We start from the raw sequence: 6,474 nt of genomic DNA on the forward strand, positions 1-6,474 counted from the left end.
ATGTGCACTTTCTAATCTAGTTTCTTTTAACAAGCAGACCAAAACACCCCAGTATCTAGCTTTGTTTTTTTTTTTTTCCTGTTTTTGTTGTTGTTATTGTAGGCTTTAATTTTTTTATTTTTTTTTTTATTTATTCATGATAGTCACACACAGAGAGAGAGAGGCAGAGACACAGGCAGAGGGAGAAGCAGGCTCCATGCACCGGGAGCCCAACGTGGGACTCGATCCCGGGCCTCCAGGATCGCGCCCTGGGCCAAAGGCAGGCGCCAAACCGCTGCGCCACCCACGGATCCCCTATTGTAGGCTTTTATTTTCTATTCCTTTCTTCTTTTCTTTTCAGGACATAATGATGAGATGAAGAAATTCACCCCAAAGGAAAGAATAGGAGGTAGTACTCACTGCCAGGGATTTTTTTTAAGATTTATTTATTTATTTATTTATTTATTTATTTATTTATGAGACACACACACACACAGAGAGAGAGAGAGAGAGAGAGAGAGAGAGAGAGGCAGAGACACAGGGAGAGGGAGAAGCAGGCTCCATGCAGGGAGCCCAACATGCGACTCAATCCCAGATCTCCAGGATCACACCCTGGGCAGAAGATGGCGCTAAACCGCTGAGCCATCCGGGCTGCCCACTGCCAGGGATTTAACCAATTATGATATAAGATGTCTGAATTACATTTTAAAACAACAATTATAAAGATACTACCTGGAAAAAAAAAGATACTACCTGGGCTTGAGAAAAGAATATAAAATAATAGAGAATCCCTTACTGTAGAGATAAAAGAACTAAAATCTAATCAGGATAAAATTAAAAATGCTATCAACTAATGCAATCCAAAATGGAGAACATAAAAATAAGGACAAATAAAGTAGAAGAGCAAATCAGTGATCTAAGAAAAAAATATGGAAAATAAGGGAGCTGAAAAGAAGAGGGAAAGAAAACTATTAGACCACAAAGGTAGAATTAGGGAACTCAGTGACTCCATAAAGTGAAATAGTATCCATATTATTGGAGTCTCAGAAGATGAGGAGGGGGATAAAAGGGGCAGAAAAAATTTGGAAAGACCACAAACGCATGGAAGCTAAAAAAATGCTACTAAACAGTGAATGGGTCAACCAGAAAATCAGTGATGAAATAAAAATACAGAAAAACAAGTGAAATTGAAAACACAATAGTCAAAAACCTTTCAGATGCAGGGAAAGTGATCCTAAGGGGGAATTACATAGAAATATAGACCTATGTCAAGAAGCAAGGAAAGTCTCGAATAACTTAGCCTAAAACCTATAGGAGCTAGGAAAAGAACAACAAAAGAAGCCAAAAGCCAGCAGAAGAAGGGAAATCATAAAGGTTAGAGCAGAAATAATTGATATGGAAACAAACAAAAAAAAAGGTACAGATAGAAGAAACCGGAGCCGGTTCTTCGAAAAAAATAATAAAATTGATAAGCCCATAGCCAGAATTATCAAAAAGAAAAGAGAAAGGACCCCTCAAAAAATAAAATCACAAATGAGAGAGGAGAAATAACAACCAACACCACAGAAATACAATTATAAGAGATATGCCCACAAATTGGACAACCTGGAAGAAATGAATAAACTCCAAGATATATATAAACTACCAAAACTGAAACAAGAAAACATAGAAAACTTAAACAGATGGGTAACCAGCAAAGAAATTGAATCAGTAATCAAAATTCTCCCAACAAACAAAAGCCCAGGGCCAGATGGCTTCGCAGATAAATTCTACCAAACATTTATTTTTTTAAAAGATTTTATTTATTTATTCATGAGCGATACAGAGAGAGAGAAGCAGGCTCCACGCAGGGAGCCTAATGTAGGACTCGATCCCGGGTCTCCAGGTTCACACCTTGGGCTGAAGGCAGGCGATAAACCACTGAGCCACCCAGGGATCCCCTCTACCAAACATTTAAAGAAAAATTAATACCTATTCTTCTCAAAGTATTCCAAAAAATAGAAAAGGAAGGAAAAATTCCTAGAAATAAACCTAACCAGAGAGGTAAAAGATTTGTACTCTGAAAACTATAAAACACTTATGAAAGAAATTAAGGATGAAAAAAAGAAATGGAAAAACATTCTATGCTCATGGATTGGAAGAACTAATATTGTTAAAAATGTCTATACTACCCAAAGCAATCTACACATTTAATACAATCCATATTGAAATAGCATTTTTCACAGAGCTAGAACAAACAATCCTAAAATTTGTACGGAACCACAAAAGACTCCAAATAGCCAAAGCAACTTTGAAAAGGAAAAGCAAAGCTGGAGGCATCACAATTATGGACTTTAAATTATATTACAAAGTTTTAGTGGTCCAGACAGTATGGTAACAAACAAAAAAGAAAAACATACAAACAAACAAAAAAATAGGCATATAGATAAATGGAACAAAATTAAAAACCTAGAAATGAACCCACAATTATCTAATCAACTAATTTTCTTTATTTTTAGGATTTTGTATATCTATTTGAGTACAGAGAGAGAGAGCCCAAGCAGGAGGAGCAGCAGGGAGAGGGAGAAGTAGGCTCTCTGCTAAGCTAGGAGCCAGACATGGGGCTTGATTCCATGACCCTAGGATCATGACCTGATCTGAAGGTAGACACTTAATGCTGAGTCATCCAGGCAATGCATACTGTTAGCTAATTTTTGACAAAGCAGGAAAGAATACTCAATGGAAAAAAAATCACTTCAGTAAACGGTATTGGGAAAAGTGAACAGCTACATGCAAAAGAATGAAACTTACACCATACACAAAATAAATTCAAAATGGATGAAAGACCTAAAAGTGAGAGAGGAAACCATCAATATCCTAGGGGAAAACACAGGAAGTGACCTTTGACATCAGCTGTAGCAACCTCTTATTAGATACGTCTCCTATGATAAGAGTAACAAAAGTAAAAATAAACTATTGGGCTTTTTCGCAATGGGTTTGCCGCCAGAACACAGGTGTCACGAAAACCACTGCTAAACCTAAACCAAAATGGGAAAGGAAAAGACTCACATCAACATCGTCTTATTGGACGCGTAGATTCAGGCAAGTCTACCACTACTGGCCATCTGATCTACAAATGTGGTGGGATCGACAAAAGAACTATCAAAGAATTTGAGAAGGAGGCTGCTGAGATGGGAAAAGGCTCCTTCAAGTATGCCTGGGTCTTGGATAAACCGAAAGCTGAACGTGAACGTGGTATCACCATTGATATCTCCCTGTGGAAATTCGAGTCCAGTAAGTATTATGTGACTTTCATTGATGCCCCAGAACACAGACACTTTATCAAAAACATGATTACAGGGGCAGCCCGGGTGGCTCAGCGGTTTAGCACTGCCTTCAGCTCAGGGCATGATCCTGGAGACCCAGGATTGAGTCCCACGTCGGGCTCCCTGCTTCTCCCTCTGCCTGCTGCTCCCTCTGCCTGCTGCTCCCTCTGCCTGTGTCTCTGCCTCTCTCTCTCTCTCTCTCTGATGAATAAATAAATAAAATCTTTAAAAAAATGATTACAGACACATCTCAGGCTGACTGTGCTGTCCTGATTGTTGCTGCTGGTGTTGGTGAATTTGAAGCAGGTATCTCCAAGAATGGGCAGACCCGTGAGCATGCCCTTCTGGCTGACACACTGGGTGTAAAAAAACTAATTGTTGGTGTTAACAAAATGGATTCCACTGCACCACCCTACAGCCAGAAGAGATATGAGGAAATCATTAAGGAAGTCAGCACCTACATTATGAAAATTGGCTACAACCCTGACACAGTAGCATTTGTGCCAATATCTGGTTGGAATGGTGACAACATGCTGGAGTGAAGGGCTAACATGACTTTGTTCAAGGGATGGAAAGTTACCCGTAAAGATGGGAATGCCAGTGGAACCACACTGCTTGAGGCTCTGGATTGCATTCTGCCACCAACTCATCCAACTGATAAGCCCTTGCGTCTGCCCCTTCAGGACGTCTACAAAATTGGTGGTATTAGTACTATCCCAGTGGCCCGAGTGGAGACTGGTGTTCTTAAGCCTTGCATGGTAGTCACCTTTGCTCTGGTCAGTGTTACAAATAAAGTAGAGTCTGTTGAAATGCACCATGCAACTTTGAGTGAGGCTCTTCCTGGGGACAATGTGGGCTTCAATGTTAAGAACATATCTGTCAAAGATGTTTATCGTGGCAATGTGGCTGGTGACAGCAAAAATGACCCACCAATGGAAGCAGCTGGCTTCATGGCTCAGGTGATTATCCTGAACCATCCAGGCCAAATCAGTGCTGGATATGCACCTGTGCTGGATTGTCACACAGCTCACATTGCTTGAAAGTTTGCTGAGCTGAAGTAGAAGATAGATCATCGTTCTGGAGAAAAGCTGGAAGATGGTCCCAAGTTCTTGAAATCTGGGGATCCCGCCATTGTTGATACAGTTCCTGGCAAACCTATGTGTGTTGAGAGCTTCTCTATCTTCCTCTGGGCCATTTTGCTGTTCATGACATGACACAGATGGTTGCTGTGGATGTCATCAAAGCAGTGGACAAGAAGGCAGCTGGAGCTGGCAGTCACCAAGTCTGCCCAGAAAGCTAAATGAATATTATCCCCAATGCCTGCCACCCCAGTCTTTTTTTTTTTTTTTATTCATTTATGATAGCCACAGAGAGAGAGCGCGAGAGAGAGAGGCAGAGAGAGAAGCAGGCTCCATGCACCGGGAGCCTGATGTGGGATTCGATCCCGGATCTCCAGGATCGCGCCCTGGGCCAAAGGCAGGCGCCAAACCGCTGCGCCACCCAGGGATCCCCACCCCAGTCTTAATAAGTGGTGGAAGAATGGTCTCAGAACTGTTTGTGTCAATTGGCCATTTAAGTTTAATAGTAAAAGACTGGTTACTGATAACAATGCATCGTAAAACCTTCAGAAGGAAAGGAGAATGTTTTTGTGGACCATTTGGCTTGTTTGTGCATGTGTGGCAGTTTTAAGTCATTAGTTTTTGGGATCCCTGGGTGGCACAGCGGTTTGGCGCCTGCCTTTGGCCCAGGGCACGATCCTGGAGACCCGGGATCGAATCCCACATCGGGCTCCCTGTGCATGGAGCCTGCTTCTCCCTCTGCCTGTGTCTCTGCGCCTCTCTCTCTCTGTGACTATCATAAATAAATAAAAATTAAAAAAAAAAAGTTATTAGTTTTTAAAACCAGTACTTTTTAATGGAAACAACTTGACCAAAAATCTGTCACAGACTTTTGAGACCCATTAAAACAAAAGTTTAATGAGAAAAATATATATATATAAAATAAACTATTGGGACTTCATCAAAATGAAAACCTTCTAAATGTTTTTTTAAAGATAAAAACCTTCTGCACAGCGAAGGAAACAATCAGCAAAACTAAAAGGTTTCCTATGGAATCTGAGAAGATATTTGCAAATGACATATCTGATAAAGGACTAGTATCCAAAAATACATACAGATCTTATAAAACTCAACATAGCCCCCCCCCAAAAAAAAATAATCCAGTAAAGAAATGGGCAGAAGAGAGAAGTCTGAGTGGCTAAGCAGTTGAGCGTCTGCCTTCAACTCGGGATGTGATCCCAGGGTCTGGGGATAGTGTCCTGCATCAGGCTCCCTGCAGGGAGCATGCTTCTCCCTCTATATCTCTGCCTCTCTCTCTGTTTCTCTCCTGAATGAATAAATAAACTCTTTAAAAAAAAAAAAAAGAAAGAAAGAAAGAGGGCAGCCCCAGTGACGCAGCGGTTTAGCGCCGCCTGCAGCCCAGGGCATGATCCTGGAGATCCGGGATCGAGTCCCGCATTGGGTTCCCTGCATGGAGCCTGCTTCCCTTTGCCTGTGTCTCTGCCTCTCACTCTCTCTGTGTCTCAATAAATGGATAAAGTCTTTTAAAAAATTCTTTAAAAAAAGAAAGAAATGGGCAGAAGATATGAATAGACATTTTTCCAAAGAATACATACAGATGTCTAACAGACACATGGAAAGATGTTCAACATCACTCATCTTCGGGGAAATACAAATCAAAACTATAATAATCTACCAACTCACACATGTCAGGATGTCTAAAATTAACAACACAGGATACAATAGGTGCTGGCAAGAATGTGAAGAAAGGGGAACTCTCTTACACAATGGGAATGCAAACTGGAGTGGCCACTTTGGAAAACAGTATGGAGGTTCTTCAAAAATTGAAAAGTAGAACTACCCTTTTGATCCAGGAATTGCACTATTGGGTACTTACCCAAAGAATACAAAAATACTGATTTGAAGGGATACAGGCACTTCCCATGTTTTTGGAGGCATTTTCAACAATAGCAAAATTATGCAGAGTCCAAATGTCCTGGAACTGATGAATGGATAAAGAAGATTTACTTACAAGGGAATATTACTCAGCCATAGAAATGAATGAAATCTTGCTATTTGTAAAGACATGGATCAAGTTAGATTATATTATGCTAAACAAAATAAGTCAGAGA

General features: G+C 40.6%; 1 pseudogene; it reads left to right on the forward strand.

Moving 5' to 3' along the window:
- Positions 1-3,006: 3,006 nt before the first annotated feature.
- LOC125754635 (elongation factor 1-alpha 1-like) lies at positions 3,007-4,588 on the forward strand (annotated as a pseudogene).
- The last annotated feature ends 1,886 nt before the right edge of the window (positions 4,589-6,474 follow it).

This window comes from Canis lupus, chromosome X, assembly GCF_003254725.2.
Source record: "Canis lupus dingo isolate Sandy chromosome X, ASM325472v2, whole genome shotgun sequence".
NCBI lineage: Eukaryota > Metazoa > Chordata > Mammalia > Carnivora > Canidae > Canis > Canis lupus.